The sequence below is a fragment of the Mauremys mutica genome, chromosome 8, assembly GCF_020497125.1.
Source record: "Mauremys mutica isolate MM-2020 ecotype Southern chromosome 8, ASM2049712v1, whole genome shotgun sequence".
Lineage (NCBI taxonomy): Eukaryota > Metazoa > Chordata > Testudines > Geoemydidae > Mauremys > Mauremys mutica.
In genome coordinates, this window is record NC_059079.1 from 31730489 (window position 1) to 31752309 (window position 21821).

The 21821-nt window shown below is 47.8% G+C and overlaps 1 protein-coding gene across 3 annotated transcripts in view; it reads left to right on the forward strand.

The window, feature by feature from the left end:
- Positions 1–6729: 6729 nt before the first annotated feature.
- LRRC8B (leucine rich repeat containing 8 VRAC subunit B) overlaps positions 6730–21821 on the forward strand; it is a 38669-nt gene continuing 23577 nt past the window's right edge. For 2 of the 3 annotated variants that reach the window (XM_045027961.1, XM_045027959.1), the window contains exon 1: positions 6730–6810. The gene's annotated coding sequence lies outside the window, so the exon portion shown is untranslated. The remainder of the gene's footprint in view (positions 6811–21821) is intronic. The other variant, XM_045027960.1, reaches the window with a different exon arrangement.

Consider the following 21821-nt stretch of genomic DNA (forward strand, 5'->3'; position numbering starts at 1 on the left):
CCTTATTTGAGAGATGTACTGAGCTAGCCCTGGAGCTGCAGTGGAAGGGTACCAACATGGAATGTCCTAAACCCATGGAGAAGTGGGTCACCACTGCCATCTGGAAGCTTGCCATCCTCAAATGCTACTGGTCCATAGTCAACCAGTTTGGCATGGGGAGATCAACTGCTGGGCCATTTTCAGAAGGAACTGAGGCTGCGGGGAAGTGATCGAGGGAATAGAGACAGTGAGCTGGAAGGAAGAGGCAGCAGGAAGCTGCTGTTTGCAGGGTCCCTGGGCCAGGGCCCAAAGTAGTGGGCGGTCCTCCCCCCACTAGCCGCTGAAGGAGTGGCCCGGCTGTGGACTGCCAAGCTGCTGCGAGGAGTGTCTGGACTCTTGTTGGAGGAGTCCCCCGGAAGTGGGGAAAACCAGATGGTGACACGGGTGGAGGGCTGTGCCACAAAGCAGATGCCGAGCAACAGGGTAGATAGAGGCTGCGGCTGCACCATGTTACCGGTTGCCATTTAGAGATGGCAAATGGCGGTTGAGAAGGGGTTTCACTGGGCAGGAGAGATGAGGGGAGGGTTAGGAAAATAAGTAGATGGACATGTGTCCTTTGTTGTGTGGGCCTGAAAATGGTTGATGGTCAGGTCTTTCGCATGTGACAGAGGCCAATTGCCGGGGCAGGGGAGCTGCCATCTTGGAAATGTGTATTGGGGACTGAACAGACAGTGTGGGCCATAGGAGGGAGGGATGTGGGGACTGGAGACTCAGGATCTTATGCCTAAAATGGCTGCATCACCCAGAACAGAAGCTAGTATGGCAGGTATCGGGTTCTCTTTCAACCTGGCTGGCATCCGGGTCCTGAGTCCCAAACCTGGCTGGCATCTGGGTCCTGAGTCCCAAAGAGAACCCGGTTGTCATGGGACAGCTCCTCATTGGCCTTTCCTTCATCCAGTAATTCTTGCTGGTTGTCCTCGGGGCAGGGGGGAGGAGTGGGCAGCAGCATCCACAACATTTCTGGGTTGGATGGTGTGTAGTTGTGCAAAATCCTGTCCAGTTCCTCACAAAATGAACAGGTCACAGGTCTACTGCTGGATTTTTTTTTCCGTTCATCCCCCGTTTAAATGTAGGTCCTCCTGAGTTGCTTGCTCTTTATCCAGCACTGGTCAGCATCCCAGACATGGACCTCTGCTTTGCAGTGTCTACAGACCAATCTTTATTCTTGTGGCTTCCACATGAACTTTCTACATTAATATTTCACCCCAGATGGTGATGAGATCCAACGTCTCAATACATGTCCAAATGGTGAAGCATGTTGTGAGGCTCCTGGACTAGTATTTCAGCAATGCTAAAACACTCAAATCTAGGAGGAATGGGTAAGATCTGGCCCTGCACCTGCTTTTAAACAGGGAAGGGGACATTATGGTAGGGGAGGGCACAAAGGTAAACAGACAGGTCAGTAATCCAGGTTAAACCCCTCACATAGACTAGCCCTCAAGTTGCAGATAGTTGCTTCCAAAAGAATGGTCAATCAAGATATTATTGTTCCTGCAACTCTGCACAGTTAATAGGGGAATGGGGAGCCACATCTTGATCTCTCTGGCACTGTGAAGAAAGCTCAGTTAGCAACAGTTTGAAGTAGGTTCAGAGAACCAGCAACCTGAGAAGTGGATGGCTTTTCTCTAAAACAGAGGTTCTCAAACTGTGGTCCGTGGACCACCAATGGTCCATGAACTCCATTCAGGTGGTCCATGGATAGTTGCCTCTAAGGTGTGTGCCTGGGTGGCTGCACACAAGAGAATGAAGGGCCACCCCCTAATTAGTGGAGCCACGCAGGTGTGGTTCCACTAATTAGGTGCCTGGACCCTGGAGAAGATGCACATGTAAGGTGAGGTGGTGGCCTTGGGGGGAATAGAGGATAGGTGGGAGGGGGCAGTGAGGTGAGAAGAAGGGGTGGGGGGAATTTAGGCCATGCAGGGCTTCTTTCCAGCCTCAGTTCTGTGGCTGCTGTGGCAGGGGAGATACCCGCCTCCTTTCCAGGGGGGGGCTGCCATGGCGGGGGAGAGAGGGAGAGACCCCCCCTCCTTCCCAGCACAGTTCAGTGACTGCTGCAGTGGGGGAGACCCCCCTCCTTCCCAGCACCAGCTCGGGGGCTGCTGCAGTGGAGGAGAGAGAGAGAGAGACCCCCCTCCTTCCCAACCCCAGCTCAGGGGCTGTCACAGCGGGGAAGAGAGGGCAAGTCCATCGCATTAGAAAGGTAAGACTACTGATTTTAAAATAAGTTGTGTGCTTTTATTTGTAGAACAAAAAACGTTTATTATTAGTAAGGTTTTTTTTTATATATAGCACTTTTATCCAAAGTGCTATACAATCGTTAGCTAACAGTACAAAACAATATTTGGAAAGATCATTAAGTGGTCTGCCAAGACCCTCAGCAATTTTCAAGTGGCCCATGAAAAAAAAAAGTTTGAGAACCACTGCTCTAAAATATATTGGGACACTTACGTATGTCATAGCTCCTGTCTTTTTTTTATATCCCCAGTGTTCTCAGAACTGTGAAATTGAAGGGATAAGAGTAGATGTTTGTCTCACATTGGTCACACAGAGTATAGTATTTGAAACTGATGTTGCTTACCAGAATTCTGGCAGATTTGTAACTACTTTCATAGTGTCCAAATACCAATCTAGAAAAGCTTTGTCTGATGGCATGGCTTATGAGAAGTGAACTCTGAAACACTTTGGATTGTCATGTGGTAGCCAGCTATCTCCAATGCATATTATGTAGTGTGGAGAACTTTTATTGAGGCAGTTCTGCACTAGGAAGTTTGGGAGCAATTCATTTCTAGTATAACACCATTGCAACATGAAATTATATGAACACAATGAATATGGCCTGTTAAATGTAAGACTATAGGTGCACAAATGAAGACATGTTGATTCTTTCAGTGGGTGGCTAACAAATTATTCCCTTTGGACACCATTAATCTTCATCCGTTTGACTTTTCCAAGGTGCAATTGATGCGTTGAGTGATCCTCCTATGCTTTTCCTTCTGTTAAGTCAGTAACAGAACAGATAACTGCTAAACCTAACAGGTTGGCGCCTATGAGTTGTTAATGTGACTGCTATGCAACTTTTGAGGTATCAGATTCAATTTTATGATTTAATCTGATACATTTCCTTTAATTTTTAGCACAACAGAATGTTTGTCATAACTATTCCTAGTTTTGTAATTTAACAGGATATTAACTCATCTTCTTTTGGCTCTAATCCTGTTGCTGACAATGAGACAATATGGCAGATCCTGGATATAGTTCATGCTTTAAAATTTAGCAGAATTAAAAATTATTTGATAAGAAGATATTTTATTTTGTTTACAGGAGGGAAAATAGTTCTATTACAGCCGAATAGATTAAATCAGGCCTGCACAACATGCGGCCCGCAGAGGCTCACTGGGCGGCCCGCGGCCGGGATTCAAAAGGCTCTGGGCTGCCCGCAGCCACGGGGAGCCCAGAGCTCTTTAAATCTTAGCCGCGGCCGGGATTCATAGGGCTCTGGGCTGCCCGCAGCCACGGGGAGCCCTGAGTCCTCTAAATCCCAGCCGCGGTGGAGATTCAAAAGGCTCTGAGCTGCCCGCAGCGGCGGGGAGCCCAGAGCTCTTTAAATCTCAGCGCGGCCGGGATTCAAAGGGCTCTGGGCTGCCCAAAGCAGCGGGGAGCCCAGAGCCCTTTAAATCCCAGCCGCCAGGGCCAGCTTTAGGCCAATTCAACCAATTCCCCTGAATCGGTCCCCGCCTCTAAGAGGGTCCCACGCCCAAGCCCCAGTACGGTGTACCGGCAAAAGCCAGTGCGCTGTACCGGGGTGGCCCAGCTTCCCCAGGGGGCAATTTAAAAGACCTGAGGCTCCCAGCAGGGGCTGGAGCCCCAGGCCCTTTAAATTGCCACCAGAGCACCACTGCTGGAGCCCTGGGGTAGGGCTGTGGGGCTCTGGGGGCTATTTAAAAAGTCCGGGGCTCCCATCGCTTCTACTGACCCGGCCCTTTAAATAGCCCCCAGAGCCCCACTGCTTCCCCAGGGTTCCCATGGCTATTTAAAGGGCTGGGGCAGTAGAAGAAGGGGAACCCCGGGCCCTTTAAATACCCCCAGAGTCCTGGGGTAGCGGGGGGATCCGGGGGCTATTTAAAGGGCCGGGGCTCCAGCTGCCTCTGCCGCCCCGGTCCTTTAAATGGCCGCTGAAGCCACATTGCTTCCCCAGGGCTCCCTCAGCTATTTAAAGGGCTGGGGCGGTAGAAGAAGGGGAGCCCCGGGCTCTTTAAATAGCCCCCAGAGCCCTGGGGTAGCCGGGGGGGAGGGGGCTTCAGCTGCCTCTGCTGCCCTGGTCCTTTAAATAGCCCCCGGAGCCCCACCACTTCCCCAGGGCTCCCGTGGCTATTTACAGGGCTGGGACGGTGGAAGCAGGGGAGCCCCAGGCCCTTTAAACAGCCCCTGAGCTCCGGGCTGCTGCTGCTACCCTAGTGGGGGAGGGAGGAGGAGGGGGCACTCACCATACAGGATGGGCTGTACCCCCTGTACCTGCACCAGCTGCCCGCAGCCAACCCCTGCTGCACCCCCTGCCCACACCATCCCCGCACTCCCTCTTCCTGTCTGCAGCCAGCCCCGAATCCCCTGCTCGCAGCCAGCCTGTCTCCAGCCAGCCCCGCACCCCCTGCCTTGCATCCAGCCCTTCACCAGCCCGTCTCCAGCCAGCTCTGCACCCCCTGCCCTGTCTCCAGCCAACCCCTGCCGCACCTCCCTGCCTGAAGCCAGCCAGTCCTGCACTCCTTTGTCTCCAGCCCTGCCAACCCATGCCGCACCCCCCCCATGGCCCTGCCTGAAGCCAGCCAGCCCACCCCACACCCCCTGTCTCCAGCCTGCCCCACACCCCTTGCCCAGCCTGCAGCCAGACCCTACCTCCAGCCCCCTCCCACCCACCTCCAGCCAGCCCCATGTCCACTGGTGCCCTGCAGTTCCCAGGGAAGTAACCCTGCACACCTGCTTCAATGAGGTGGACAGGGAGCAGCTGGGACCCACACATGTGCACCCTAGAACACCCTCAGGGAGTGGCAGAGCTCATTTCTAGTTCAGGCCCATCTTTTAAAAAAAGAACTTTAGGTAGGGTTAACATACATCTGTATTTTCTCGGACATGGCAGGCTTTTTGGTTCTTAAATCGCCATCCGGGAGGAAAATACGGACGTATGGTAACCCTATTGGTACAAAAAATACATACTGTGGCAGAACTTTTTATAGGGAACCGGTTGCTAAGAAATGAAAGGCGTTTTTTTACGGGTTTTTTTTCAGTCATCCCTGCTGGGGCCCTGCCGAAAATGTTCGAATTGGGCCCTGTACTTCCTAAAGCCGGCCCTGCCAGCCGCGGCCGGGATTCAAAGGCTCTGGGCTGCCCGCAGCCGCGGGGAGCCCAGAGCCCTTTATATCTCAGCTGCGGCCAGGAATCAAAGGGCTCTGGGCTGCCCGCAGAGATTCCCGGCCGCAGCTGAGATTTAAAGGGCTCAGGGCTCCCCGTAGCTGTAGGCAGCCCAGAGCCCTTTGAATCCCGGCCGCGGCTCCAGCGGATGGGCTGGGGCTGGGATTTAAAGGGCTTGGGCTCCCCTCAGCGGCAGGAGCTCTGGGCCCATTAAATCCCTGCCCCAGCCCCGCAAAGCTCCAGGTTCCCCCAGCCGCCGGAGCCCCGGGCCCTTTAATTTGCCCCGGAGGGCTCCCAGCCACCTCTTCAGCTGGGAGCCCCTGGTTGATTTAAAATCAAGTATCACCTCCCCACCCCCAACCTTCCTTTTTGGCCCACAGCTGTTTTGGTGGGTCGGTGCTGGGGAAGGGGGGTTTGTTTCTGCAGGGCTGGGTGGTGCTGGGGCAGGGTGTTTCCGTGGGGCCGGGAGGTCCTGGGGGCGGGGGTGTTTCCACGGGGCCAGGGGATTTTGGCCCTCAGCTGTTTTCTTTGGAGTAATGTGGCCCTCACCTCTTTATAAGTTGTGCAGGCCTGACCTAAAGGGTCCCGTCCACCTGTAACTTCTCCGACTATATAGGAGTCCAAAGGCCAGGTCCTAGGAAGGCCACTGCCTCCATTTCAGCCACGCGTGGGTGAAGGAAGTGGTGTTTCACCGCTGTGGCTAGCACACACACAGACTCTTGTGGCCACATGCGAACTTACAGCTGTTTCTCACATGGTCCGTCGTCGCCCCCGGTGCTGGATCTTGCTCTCCAGCTCTTGCGAGCAGTCGCTGTCTCTGGTGCTAGGTGTTTGCAGGGTGCCCGGCCAGCACCCTGGGGCCCGTACCCTGACTGAGGCTTTGGGGCGCTACCCTACTAGCGATGCCCGGGGGGCAGAGGCGCGGGCAGGGACGCAGCGAGGTGCCCAGCCCGGCTGCGGCACAGAGGAGCCCAAGGGCCGGTTTGCTCCGCCGGGAACTCGGGTGCCCGCCGCCGCCGCCTCCAGGCAGCTCCTGGGCTCTGGCCGGTCGCCTCCCTCCCGGGCTGGGCCGGGTCCCCTGGGGGCGCCCCGCAGGCTGGGGGCGCATCTCGCCGGCCAGGCCCGGGCGCAGCGGGAGCCCCCGGCTCTGGCAGGAGGCAGAGGGTGGGCGAGACTCTGCGCCTTTGTCTCCAGCCCCCCCGGCCGCGGTTCCGCCAGCCGGGCCCCCATTGGCGGAGAGGCGGTAACGTGACCGGGGAGGCGGGCGGAGCCTGAGGTGCCGGTTGGAGCCGGTCCCCCGCGGGGCGAGCGCGCGGCAGCAGCCTGAGCGCCCGGCGCGCTGGGCCCTGGGGGACGCGGACCGGCCGGGTAAGCGGGGGGCGGCGGCGGCCGCGGCAAGCGCCTGGCTGCCCCTGACGTGCGGCCGGGGCGGCGGCCTGAGGCTGGGCGAGCCGGGAGCACCGGGGGGAGCTGCCCGCCCGGTGCCGGGGGCTGGGGGAGCGGCCTGCCCCCGCCCGCTGTGTGTGGCTCTGGGCGCCCCCCGGGCATCTCCCAGCGGAGGTGGGCTCCCGGGATCAGCCTCCTGCGTGCGCGGGGCGGGGGCAAGCTGCTGCCAGTGTCTCTGTCCGGCCCTAGTGACATTGCTGTGCCCCCGGGGAGGGGGGGCAGTGGGTCTGGCTACCTGCCCCCCCGCGGTGCCCCCCAACGGGGGATTATCCTTCGGCGAGAGAAGAACCGTAGCGTGTGAGCACGTCCCACAGCTGCAATTAGCCTAGGGACAAAACCTGTTCCTCTTGTGAACCTTGCCTGCAGGTGTGTGGAGTGTGGGGCCCAACCCAAAGCTTTATTCTGCCTTACATAACTCGGCTTTCTTCAGGTGTCGTCTGGTGACCCTGTGGTCTAGGTTACCTCAGAGCTTGTTTTCTTCTTTCCCCAAAATACTGATGAGCAGAGCTGAGCGAACCCCTAGATCCAGGTGTGAACATAGTATCTGATCCTCAAAAGAGAGGGGCCCAAAGTCTGGATCTGAACATCTGATCAGTAGGAAAAGATCAGATCTGAAATTAGCAGCTCAGGCTTGTATTGTGAATGAATACCTCTGGGCTTCCTCCCAAGAAACCGTTCAACAGAAAACAAAGAAACTTGGCTTCTTGCACTTGCTGCTTTCCTATCTAAAATCAAACACAGCTTCTCTTTATATTCCTAGCCACGGTGTTGAAATATCAAAATGCAGTGGTGGAGTGAAACTAGATTAGGTGGTGCCTCCACCCTCTAGAGCAGAGCTGATCCAGTTTCCTGAACAGAAATGGGGAACTTAAATTCTACAATAAAATTAAAAAATCAATTACAGTGATAACTGTCAAAATCGGCTGCCCTATAGTTTAACCTACTTTTTAAACTGTCCTGGTTATGGAAACTGTTTCTGAAATGAGAGCAAAAATTTTAATTTCTAGTTCTCAAATGGAGGGTTGGGACCCCTCAGGGGGTTATGAGGTTATTACATGGGGCGTTGCAAACTGTCAGCCTCCACCCCAAACCTCACTTTTTCTCCAGCATTTATAATGGTGTTAAATATATTAAAATGTGTTTTTTAATTTATAAGGGTGAGGTCGCACTCAGAGGCTTGCTGTGTGAAAGGGGTCACCAATACAAAAGTTTGAGAACCACTGCTATATAGTACAGACTGAGGGCACTGAGTCCTTCACACTCTCATGTGTGAGAGTACATATCCTCCTTTCTTACTGAATTTATAGGGTAAGGATCCTGCTTTCTGATGGCAGGATTCTTGCATATTTTAATATCCTGCCTGATGTGCACACCCTCAAAGCAAAACACAGCTGGAATGTCTAAATTTAAGTATAGTGGCCTTGTATGTTTTTTTAAATCTTTCAGGAAAAAGATAAAAGGAGGGTAAAAGTAAAGTGCAAATTCACCATATCCTCCAGTATTTAAGTACAAGCCTCAGGATATAAGTTGAAAGATGATCATGATTATTATGTGCATTGAGTATGTGTATTAGGAAGAAATGTTTATACACCATATATAAACTTGCCCAGCTGGTTCTATGCGTTATGGGTGGAGCTTTGTTTTTCCCCCCACTGTCCTTTATTTAAAATGTCAGGTACTAGTTGCTGCCAGAGGCATGGTAATAGTTTAAATAGTGGTTCTTATATGTGATTTGTGGCAAATCCTAACTATTGATCATATGTACAATATGGCTTGCAAAGCAGTTTGGATGGCATCTCTTTGTACCTAGGTATTAAATTCTTGATATAATCCCTAATCTATATTGGTATGTAGAATAACCTAATCTTACTGTATCTATTTTGTTAATTTTGCCTTAAAACAGTTTCAAAGATGCCTGTGACAATATGCTTTTTTGCTTATTCATACAAAAACCAAGTATACACTGATGTCACTGAAGTCCTAGTTTGAACAGATTTACCCTAATGAAACAAGAACACACTGTAAAAACCAAGTGTTTTTAATGGTTACTTTAACAGAATAGCTGCTATAATAATGTGGTGTTAAAATGTATTATGAAACTGCATTCTGGCTTCTCTGATACCATTTTAGTCTATATTCATGCACAACCTTTTTTATAATAATATTCTTTCTATTAAACCATTAGGGCATAGCCCTTGGGCCCCATTGAGATGTGAAAAGATTTTTTTGGTAACTATCTTACAGGTGTTAAACTGGAAGGCTGACATCTTTATCAGTTCTTCTCTCCCATCTTCTAACCCAGCCTATCTTATCCAACCTACAAACTTTCTTTTCTTCATTGGTAGAGAGGACTCAGTAACATTAGATAATAGAAGTAGTACCAACAGATCCTTCTCCTGCAAAGGCCAAGGGAAGAGGAGTTGATCTAAGTTTTTTCTGTCACTTTCCTTTCTTCCAGGAATTCAAAATGCTCAGGAGGAGGAAGACAATTGCATTTTTCCTGTTATAGACTAACAGACGTATTGGAGCATGAGCTTTCGTGGGTGAATACTCACTTCGTCGGATGCATGACTACATGCATCCGACAAAGTGGGTATTCACCTACGAAAGCTCATGCTCCAATACGTCTGTTAGTCTATAAAGTGCCACAGGACTCTCTGCTGCTTTTACAGATCCAGACTAACACGGCTACCCCTCTGATATTTTTCCTGTTGAATTTCCTGTATAGTTGTAACAAACTGAGGACACTGGAGTAGATGAAACATGCTGAGTAACTTCTGGGTAATTTTCAGCGACACTAAATAATCATCCCTCAAAATGGGAATGGTACACTGCAAGATAAATTCTACAGAGTGAGCTGCTATAGTGGGAGCACAAAGTATAGCATTTTTGGTGGGTTCCTAGCACTTCTCTTGTTCCTCCAGTGCATGCCCAGCCAAGTGTCACTCCTCTCAGAGATAGTGCTGGAGAGAGACCCTCCCTCATAAAATACTTTGTAATGTATGGAAAGGTCGTGCATTGGGCTGGGAGTCAGGAGACCATGAGTTCTAGGCTCTTACTGTTAATATTTCTGCAGTTCGCAACCTTTATTATTGATCAAGGCCTTATACCCTACTTCAGAATATTATGACAGACCCAAGTCTTACCCCTTAGGTCAGTGGTCTCCTATCTTTTTATGCCTAAGATCACTTTTTGAATTTAAAGGCAACCCAGGATCTACCCCGCCCCTTCCCCGAGGCCCTGCTTTGCTCACTTCATCCCCCCCTCTCCGTCACTCACTCTCCCCCACCCTCACTCACTTTCGGGGTGGGGTAGGTGGTTGGGGTGCAGGAGGGAGTGAGGGATGCATGCTCTAGGAGGGAGTTTGGGTACAGGAGAGGGCTGGGGTGAGGCGTAGGGGTACAGGAGGGGGTACAGGGTGCTGGCTCCGAGAGGGGGGTCAGGGCTGGGGCTTGGGGTGCAGGAGGAGGTATAGAGTGCTGGCTCTGGGAGAGGGCTCAGGGGCTGGGGTTTGGGGTGTGGCCTCCTGCCGGGCAGCACTTACCTGCAGTGGTTCCTGGTCTGTGCAGTGTGGCTGCCACTAAGGCAGGCTCCCTGCCTACCCCGGTCCCACACCACTCCTGTAAGGAGCCAACATGCCCCTGCCGGGCGGCTGGGGGCACATGTCTCCATACACTGCCTCTCTCTGCAAGCACTGCCCCTGCAGCTCCCATTGACCACAGCTCTCTGTTCCCAGCCAATGGAAGCTGTGGGGCGGGGTGCTTGCAGGCAGGAGCAGTGTGCGGAGGGAGACCCCTGCCCCCGGGGCCGCGCTGGCCACTTCCGGGAGTGGTGTGGGGCCGGGGCAGGTAGGGAGCCTGCCTTAGCAGCAGCTCTGCTACACTGCCAGAGATCGCGATCGACTGATTGATCCTAGAGGATCTCCCAGTCGATCGTGATTGACCAGTTGGTGACCACTGCGTTAGATACACTACCTTCCATGTTACAGGTATCAGATCTCTCATCAGATACCATAGATCCTCAGCATAGGTTCAGTGTCCAATTGACTCTTTCTACCAGACCTTTAGTCTGTGGATGATAGAGGGATGCCTGTTAAGAACAAAAAAATGGTCATACTGGGTCAGACTAATGATCCATCTAGCCCAGTAACCTGTCTTCCGACAGTGGCCAGTGCCAGATGCTTCAGAAGGAGTGAACAGAACAGGGCAATCTATTGAGTGATCCATCCCCTGTCATCCAGTCCCAGCTTTTAGAATGCAGCAGCTGTTAAGCATTTCATAAAGTTTAAAACACATTCTTGTAATTCTGTTGCCTATTTTAACAATACAAACACACAGGTGAGCCAGTGGGTTCCATCTATTTGTCAATGGTCAATAGAGACATGGGAACCTGGGCACGAGCTGGCGCCTGGTCTACCAGCATCATACATACCCATCAATAAGGAATCTGACGATACTAATATAACATGGTAGTAGGGAGGCAGCTGGGTTTTTTTATTAACTTTTTGTAGTTTTAATTTATTTATTTAGAAAGTAAATCATGTTTATAAAACATTTGACTCACTCAGATGTTTCCTTTTTTAAAAGATGTAGCACATTTCAATCTTGTATCCAAAACCAATATTGTCACCAACCATAATAAAGTGATACCAGCTTTTTAAAAAAATCCCTTAATCTTGTTAAATTATAAGCTTTCTATAATTTAAAGTAATTCTAGTTCCAGTACACAGTTTGACAACATGTAACTTCTTATTAGCCCAGGAATTGTATTGACAAATATTATAGTTTAGACATTTAATACTGTAATTTTTTAGGAAAATATTGCTCTTTGAAATACACCTCTACCTCGATATAATGCGACCCCATATAACATGAATTTGGCTGTAACTCGGTAAAGCAGTGCTTGGGGGAGGGGGGAAGCAGGGCTGCACATTCCAGTGGATCAAAGCATGTTTGATATAACGCGGTTTCACCTATAACGGGGTAAGATTTTTTTGGCTCCTGAGGACAGCGTTATATCGAGGTAGAGACGTACAATGATTATGCTATTGGCACTATAAAATCTGAATTAATTTTTTTTTAAATATTAAATGTATCCTGTGAAGAACAACAAATCTGAAAACTTAAATGCTATACTGTGGAGGGGTGAATTTGGGAACTGAATTGAAATTGTCCTGTCTGAGTGTCCAGCCAGTGGTTTTATATTGATAAAAGCATGATAATTTGATTTCCAATCTGCAAGAAATGGAGGAGTGAAACTAATTCCTATATTGCTTTGCTTGTGGATTAGCATCATGTGAAAACTGAGTGAATAAATGTTAGACATCTTGTTTAAATATTAAGATTGTAGTGACACTGATCAGTTCAGCAAAGAACTAAAGCATGTGCTTAACTGAAATAGGATGGGATCACTGATGTGCTCAGGTACCTTGCTGAATTGGAGCAATGATGTCTACATGGCCCACCTCTATGAGCCTTTCAGCCTCAACAGACTCGGGCTTGCACTACCACACTAAAAATAGCTGTGTAGCCATTGTGATTTGGGCTGGAACTCAGGCTCTGAAGCCTAGAGAAGGAGGGAGGGCTAGCTCAGTGGGGGGAGAGATAGCTCAGTGGTTTGAGCATTGGCCTGCTAATCCCAGGGTTCTGAGTTCAATTCTTGAGGGGGACACTTAGGGATCTAGGGAAAAAATCAGTACTTGGTCCTGCTAATGAAGGCAGGGGCCTGAACTCAATGACCTTTCAAGGTCCCTTCCAGTTCTAGGAGATAGGTATATCTCCAATTTTTATTTTTATTTTTATTTATTATTATTTTTTAACGCAGTAAGATTTTTTTGGCTCCCAAGGACAGCTTTATATCAAGGTAGAGGTGTATTTAGATGAAAATTTATAGTGGTGTTTCAAAGGCAACCCGAAGAGAAGTGATTGTTCCTGTAACATTGCTAACTGAAGAAGCAGATAATGAATCTCAAAAGTAAAAGATTTTTGTCAATCTTAAACCACTTTTTAAGGTGACTTGAGTAGCACTCTTGTAAAGAACTTAATGCTTTGTATTTCAGTCCCCATATTATGTAATGTATAACTTGGCCTTGATGGCAGTATAAAAAGTGTGTGTGTACAGATATTGAGTCATGTTTTGCATTCACCTTGTGCAACTTGGTGAGATTACTCCAGGTCCTCAGTGCAGTATTTGGCTTTTTGTGTTTGCGCTCAGTTTGAAGACATAACATTGCTAGTAGTTACATTAAGAGATAATGGTTTTGTGTGCTTGTGTGTGTGTAACAAAATTTATAAACGGTCACATTTAGGCACTAACAATGTTAATGTGTGCTCTAAAGTGAGGGAGGGAAATTGCAGTACTTCATTTAAAATTTTTTGATGGAGTTGGCCCTACAGTCCTGCAACAACACAATATGCAGGGTGTAACATGGAACCAAAGTGCACCGTGGAGGCAGCTCACTCATTATCTGAAGAATGGAAATCTCTTGTTACTTGGCCACCCCCACTACTTCACAAAAATTGGTTTTATGGCTTAATTTGATACATATTCACTTTCACTCAGTGTTAGTAAGGTGGGCTTAAGATTTTTGCATAATGTTTATAAGCATAGTACCCAAGACCTTGCAAGATTTGTGGGCATACAATAGAGCTGATATCAATTCTGTACCACCACATCAATTTGTGCCACTATATCACTTTGTAATTACTGTATATACTTGTTCATTAGCCCATTTGTTTATAAGCCGACCCCCCCAAAATGGATAGGTAAAAATAGCAAAAACTGTATGACCCTTTCATAAGCTGACCCTATATTTCAGTGGTTGGAAAACTTTGGCTCCCAGCCCATCAGGGTAAGCTGCTGGTGGGTCGGGACGTTTTGTTTACCTGAAGCATCTGCAGGCATGGAGCCCCTCACCTCCCAGTGACCGCAGTTCGCCATTCCCAGCCAATGGGAATTGCGGGAAGTGGCGCGGGCCAAGGGATGTGCTGGCTGCTTTTTCCTGCTGCTCCCATTGGCCTGGAGCAGCGAACCATGGCCAATGGGAGCCACGATTGGCCAAACCTGCGGCTGCAGCAGGTAAACAAACTGGCCCGGCCCGCCAGGGTGTTTACCCTGGCGGGCCGCGGGCCAAAGGTTGCTGATCCCTGTATTAGATATTCAATTCAATGATTCCATAGAGTTTAAAATCATCAAATTTTGGTGTAGACCTGTTTATAAGCCGACCCCCCACTCTTTGATGCGTCACATTTTTACCAAAAATATTCGGCTTATGAACGAGTATATACAATACACATCCAAAATTAGTTTAATCTTACTAGGCTGACTTTGAATCACAGCTGAGTCTTTTTAGAACCAGAAATATTTCATCTTGTTCAATAAGAGATGCACTAACCACCAAGAACAACTTAGTCTGCTAAAATAAATCAGCTTTCCAATGACCGGGTTAGAATGATATATATTCTGTTCTGTAGGGTTGCACCTATACTTACGCTTCCATGGATTTAGTTACAATGTAGGAATTGGAAATAATAAACTTTGAATCTCCTATCTTCCCTTTTGGAAAAGCTGTTTTAAGAGGACAGCTCACTTACTTATCAAATCAGCGGTTCTGGGTCACCAGTGTTGTTAGATTTTTGGCTGCCCCAGCTCTGTGCAGACAGCCAGCACAGCAGACCTCAAGCAAACCACCTAATGACCACAAGATCTGTTAAGCTACGAAGGCACCAGGTCAGGTTTATTGTCAACAAAGCAGGGTAATAGCACCTGGCACACTTTACAAGGATAACGAGTAGTCCTGTGGCACCTTAAAGACTAATGGATTTATTTGGGCATAAGCTTTTGTGGGGTAAAAAAAAAACAAAAAACACTTCTTCAGATGCATGGAGTGAAAATTACAGATGCAGGCGTAAATATACTGAGGGTATGGCTACACTTGCGAGTTGCAGCGCTGGTGGAGGCTTTCCAGTGCTGCAATTAGTAAGTGGCCACACCTGCAGGGCACTTCACTCCCTGGCTGCAGCGCTGGCCGTACACCTCACTCAGCATGGGGAATAAGGATTGCAGTGCTGGTGCTGCAGCGCTGGTCATCAAATGTGGCCACACACCAGCGCTGTTATTGGCCTCCAGGGTATAAGGGTGTATCCCAGAATGCTTTTAACTAAATTACTCCCTTTGTTTTGTTATGCAGCCTCTCTTTGTTTTGTTGTGAACCTCCGGAGCTCCGTTGCTACCGGAGCTGCTCTACCGGAGCTGCTTATCAGCTCCTGTTTGCTGTGATCAATCTGTGAACAATCAAATGAGATCCTCCTCCCTGCGTGATTCACAGGGGTTGAGTGTTTGCGTTTTGCTTGACCAGCAGCGAGAAAAGGAGTCATTCACAGGGGTTGAGTGTTTGCTTTGCTTGAGAGAAACGGGGGGAGAGGGCAAGAGGGGGAAAGAGAGTATGTTGGATGCAGGCTGTTTGCAGTTAACAGTACGGGGGTGGGAAAATTTTCTGATTTTGCACAGTGTCAGTTCCAAAAATCCACTCTCTCTCCCCCCCCCCCCCCGGTCCCTGTCACACTGCCCCACACCCCCCTCTTTTGAAAAGCACGTTGCTGCCACTTGAATGCTGGGATAGCTGCCCATAATTCATCACTCCCAACAGCGCTGCAAATGCTGCAAATGTGGCCACACTGCAGCGCTGGTAGCTGTGAGTGTGGCCACACACCAGCGGTGGCCCTGCACAGCTGGACGACCAGCGCTGCAACTACCAGCGCTGCAGATTTGTAACTGTAGCCATACCCTGACACATGAAGAGAAGGGAGTTACCTTACAAGTGGAGAACCAGTGTTAACAAGGCCAATTCAGTAAGGGTGGATGTGGTCCACTCCCAATAATTGATGAGGGGGTGTCAATAACAAGAGAGGGAAAATTGCTTTTGTAGTGAGTCAGCCATTCCCAGTCCCTATTCAAGCCCAAATTAATCGTGTTACAATTTATTTGCAAATTTATCTCTGAAGTTTCTCTTTGAAGTCTGTTTTTGAAGTTTTTTGTTGTTGTTGAAGGATGGCTCCTTTTAAATCTGTTGTTGAATGTCCAGGGGGATTGAAGTGTTCTACTGGATTTTGTATTTTACCATTCCTGATGTCTGATTTGTGTCCATTTATTCTTTTACGTAGAGAAAAGAAAGATTTATTTGAGCATTTATTCTTTTTTTTCTGTTAGTCTTTAAGGTGCCACCGGACTCCTCATTGTTTTTGTGGATACAGACTAACATGGCTACCCCCTGATAGTTTACAAGAATACTAAGACATGTATGCCCATGACAATGAACGCAGCTCAGTGAACGGCGGAACTTTCCATTCCCCTCTCAGCTGGACCAAAACACTCGCTTAGAGATACCTCTTTATACCCTGATACAAACAGGTTATGTACTGCCCCTCTGACATAGTTAATTACTGCCCCCTGATCTGGCTAGTTATCACCCATTTCCTTGTACATGTTGGTTTGATTAAAACATTTTTATTCATCACACTGTCATCCTGACCTTATCTTTTAGGAGGGGTCAGTATGATCCTGTTATGCTTTTTGTATCATCCTTGATATTGGAATGTTCTGGTGCCACTCTTCTGGAATGTGTTTGCATAGGTACTTTGTGACTAGCACTTCTTAGGAATGTGTGTTTCTGCAATATCAGCCCTGTTCTTGCCAGATTCTGTGAACTTGCAAGCAGACAGAGCATGATGTTTGCTCACAGCCTGACTTTTGCTAGCTTTGCTTTATATCCACAAAGCTTGCCCACTACTTTAGCTCAGGCTTCGTACCAGCCTCTAATAAAAGGGCTTATGTCTCGGGCTCTCTTCCTACTACACCATCTACTGTCAGCAAAATTTAAAAGCTCTTGAAAACTTTCTAGACATAGATCCAGACTAACACGGCTACCCCTCTGATACTTTCTAGGCACGTGTTTTTATTTTATTTTATTTTATTTTTAAATCAGCATTAATCTTAACCTTTTAGCTGTATTTCAGTGTGCTGGGAATTGATTTGACATATATAATGCATGTATTTTTGTAATATACATTTTGACCTGCTAATCTCATTTAGATTTGTTGTTCTTAACAACTGTTCTTACAAGGCTGTGTAAATCTTATCAATGTTGGAAAAACATCAGCTTGCTTTTTAGTTTAGATTCAGTGATCTTGAAAAATTCTGCTTATTTGTACTAGATAATTGTGCAAGTAATTTTAGCAATATAAAAGCTATTCTAACCAGAACAAAGTGCATAAAGAGTGCATTTAGACTGCTGAGGTTAGAGTAGAGAGAATAAGCACATTATTCCATCTGGAGTATCCATAGTACTGGCCATGAGTTGTGCAGAGTAGTTAGTGCGTAGAGCCATGCTATTTATTTCTGTGTGAGCCTGCTCTTTGATTGCTTAGCTATAATAATAATGCCTAGCTCCTATGTAGTACTTTTCATTAGCAGATCTCAAAGTGCTTTTACACAGGAGAGTTGTATCATATCTCCATTTTACAGATGGGGGCGGGGGAGTTGCAGTAACTTGCCCAAGGTGACCCAGCAGGCCAGGCAGAAGCATTACAATTAGCTGTGCTAGAGACCATACATAGTTCAATATTATAAAGCCGTTCCAAAAGTGAAGAAATTTAAGTTAATGTAAAATGGAGATGAAGAAAATCCATGACCACTTGTACATTTTATAGCACTGGACATAATTTTTTTTCAGAGCAGAGTATTACATTTCAATCTTAGTTTCTTGGTGTTCAGAGGTCCTAGAATGTTGGAGCAAGACCAGCAGAATCCCTGCAGCTTTTAAATAATTGTCATCGATTTTAAGGCCAGAAGGGACCATTGTGGTAATCTAGTCTGACCTCATGCATAACACAGACCATAGAATTTCTCCCAGTAATTTCTGCATCAAGCCCTAAACTTCATTTCTGAGCTAGAAGATCTCTTTTAGAAAGACATCCGGTCTTGATTTGAAGATCTCAAGTTATGGAGAATCCATCACACCCCTAAACAAGTTCTTCCAATGGTGAATTATCCTCACTGTTAAAATGTACACCTTAACATGTAGTCTGAATTTGTCTAGCTTCACCTTTAATCTGTTGGTCAGCTACTAACAGAGCTATTGACCCCTTGTATCCCTACCTTGGACCAAAATATGGAGAGACAACCCTCATAGACCTCATATCTCAGAAACGCCCCCTCTGACTGAGAGTTCTGCTTTTAAGGGGTTATCTTGGAAGCACTGTAGGCTGGCCCTATGTGGATTTACAGGAGTGCCGGCACTTCCTGGGGTGCCTTAAGGGGCATTTGAAGACACTGCTTGTTTTTCAGTGACCTGGGTGACACATCAGAAAGTAGTTAAGAAAAAAAAAAGTAGAGACTGTAAGATGGGGGCCACAGAGAATAGATTCCTACTTTACCTGAGGAAGCTTTTTCTTGCTCTAGGAGAGTGGTCCCCAACCTGGGGGGAGGGATAGCTCAGTGGTTTGAGCATTGGCTTGTTAAACCCAGGGTTGTGAGTTCAGTCCTTGAGGGGGCCACTTAGGGATCTGGGGCAAAATCAGTACTTGGTCCTGCTAGTGAAGGCAGGAGGCTGGACTCAATGACCCTTCAGGGTCCCTTCCAGTTCTAGGAGATAGGTATATCTTAAAAATTAAAAAAAAACCTTTTCCGGGTGGCGGGTGCCAGATGACGAGCCACCAAGGACCGTGGCCAGCGGACAAGCATCCGCCGAAATGCCGCCGAGAAGCGGCAACGTCAAGAGGCATCGCCGCTGAAGTAGCATCATCAAAAAGCGCCGCTGAAAATCAGCGGCATTTCGGCGGCAGCGCCTCCTGGTGATGCCGCTTTTTGGCGGCATTTCAACGGCAATGCCTCTTGGTGATGCCACTTTTTGGCAGCATTTCGGCAGATGCTTGTCTGCCGGCCAGTACGCGGGCGCACATAGATGCCCCAGCGGGTGTCATTGTGCCCACGGGCACCGCGTTGGGGACCACTGCTCTAGGAGATGTCTACACTGCATCTGGGAGCGAGCCTCCCAGCCTGGGTCCACAGACTTGTGGTAGTGGGGCTCCTCCTGGCGCTCTAAAAATAGCTGTGTCAGTGTTGCTGTTTGAGCTGGAGCTCAGGCCTTCAAGCCCACTCCCCCACAATCTTCATAAAGCAGGAAGTTGTGTCTCTTGGCTCTGCACTGGCCTGTGCAGTACTGAGGTAGGTCAGGATGAAGGAGATCCATGTCTGGGGCCTGCATAGCCATGTAAGGATGTGGGGAGCCCATCGCAGATCCTGATCTTTCTGTCTGATACGGACCTGTGGTGATTACTGGTGCTTCAGGGTTATTGTAAAGTCTCATAGGGCTGCCATACTGGAAAGGAGTAGAGAAAATAAGAGGGTACGGGAAGTCCCCAAGCTTATCAAAAAAGTTTACCTGGTATGGGATGTTTGTAATGATGGTGTCTTGAATCCTGTGCTTGGTGACAGCTCTGTTTCATTCAGAGTTGTCAGCCAGGACTACTGAATTAGGGCAAGATAGCCCCCTTTATAGGGACTCTTCTCTCCCCCCTTCCCCCAGGTTCAAACTTTAGGTAGCCACTGAGAATGCACAGCACTTTCCTAATACCCTTTTGATATCACAGATTTCACCCCCTGTGAGCTCTGAAAAACTAAGTTGCTGCATAACATTCATGCAGTCACCTCTGTGCAGAGGTTTCTCCCCCCCCCCACCTGATTTGGTTATGGATTTGCAAAATGGACCCAGTAGCTCTGTGCTAAGAGACACTTGGGGCTGGATTTTAGCCCTAAATGCTGTAGGATTCAGTTCTTTGTCATTGTGCTTGGCTTGCTAAGTAGCAGTAGCATCCCTTGTTGGTTTCTTAAATACAGATTAACTTTTAATTATTTATTGTATCCTTATGTTCCTCTGTCTAAATCAGGGGTCAGCAACCTTTCAGAAATGGTGTGCTGAGTCTTCATTTATTCACTCTAATTTAAGGTTTCATGTGCCAGTAATACATTTTAACACTTTTAGAAGACCTCTTTCTATAAGTCTATAATATATAACTAAACTTTTGTTGTTTGTAAAGTAAATAAGGTTTTTTTAAATATTTAAGAAGCTTCATTTAAAATTAAATTAAAATGCAGAGCCCCCCGGACCGGTGGCCAGGACCCGGGCAGTGAGAGTGCCACTGAAAATCAGCTCACGTGCCGCCTTCGGCACACATGCCATAGGTTGCCTACCCCTGGTCTAAATGGTTCCCTGTGAAGTGTTTGTGCATTAAGGATACATCAGTTCCCTGGCTATTTTTGATATCAGCATTAGCTAGATTATACAATGGGATGGTGGTAGCAGTGGTTAATGTTTTGGCATTATACAATCCTGATAAAATATCATTCTGCTGTCTGAAAGTAGGAGAAATATCTATGAACACTTTTGTCTGTATTATTTTCCCTTGGAGCAAATCCTGCAGAACCAAAATCCCCATCAACTATAGCAATTAGCCCCTTCTCCAAAGTATAAACTATGCTAGTGCATGTACCATTGGAAGACATAGAAGGGGACAGCTAATAAGGAGACTGGGAAGGGGTCTGTACCCCAGAGGCGCCACCTAGAGGTTGGGTGAAAGCATGACAGATACTTTTCAGTCTTGCACCACCTGATGATAGCCACTCCAGCCCTGCAGTGGTCTGTCCCTCTGTGATTCAGCCCTCCATTTAGGGCACAAGTTGTATCCACCCCTTCTTGGTATGTAAAAAGTCCAACAAATGCTAGTTCCACTGCCCAACAAGGGACTTCAGGCTTCACCCAACCAAAGTCCCAGACTCAGGACTCTCTGGGTTATGGGGTCTTCCTCATCCTGAGTCTAGTCTCAAAGATAGACTTTTTGCCTCCAGCCCCATTAGGAGGCAGGTTGGGGAACCCAGGACCACCCTCTGCGCCAAATTCTGATCCAGGATCCCAAGGTAGGCAGCTGAGTCCTGCACCCTGGAGTGCTGTGCGTCTGCCTCCTTCATATCAGCCTCCCAACACAAGAGGGAACAGCAAAGCCATGTAAACAAAATAAATCAAAGAATAAATCTTGCACCTTGCAGAGTCCTTTTCCCTGAGCAGGTCAGACCGTCAATAGTCAGGGGCCTCCATAGCTGGGCCTCCCACAGTGCTCCTTTTGCAGAGCTTCAGGTTGTAGGTCTGCTTACCTCCATAGGCAGCCTGTAAGTAAAAGGGGAACAGAGTAGCTCAAGGTCCTCTTCCAGCCTATGCATGCATTGCAGGTGCGGCTTGTACACCCCGTCACAGAGACCTGTACAAGGTTTCAATCAGGTAGCAATTCCTCTGGCACTCTTCAGTAGTTTGGGTTGTCAGAATAACTAAAGCAAGGCTCCGAACTGAATAGTCCAACAATGCTAGTATTTTACAGCTCAGCATCCATAAGGCTGCAGCAAGAAAAACTGAAATGGGACATTGCCCCAACTCACTGGGTAGCAAATAGAATTTGGTGGAACTATGTATTAGATACTTGACTATATTTGTAGTCTTTCCACTTCTCAATCCTTGTCTTTGTCATCACGCTTTCTCCAGTGTGCCATGGTCAAACATGCTCACCAATGGCTCTGACCACACGCAGTCAGCTTGGGGCAGACAGCCTTGCAGGGTGGATTTAAAAGCAACCATGTTTTATAAAAAAAATAATAATGATTTTTTAATTTAAATACATTTTTCTTTTAAAACATATAAATGTACTTGAAATTATGACAAATTATGTTAATGCCTAAACTTATTATAGAATAATCATTTAAATAAAAATAAAATACACACATTTCAAAATGGAAGTATTATGATGAAAGTCCAAGTCCATGATGTGGCTGACAAAATCCAGGAAACACAACTTCGTTAGTTTGGATGCAAGCAGAAGATAATGAAGGGG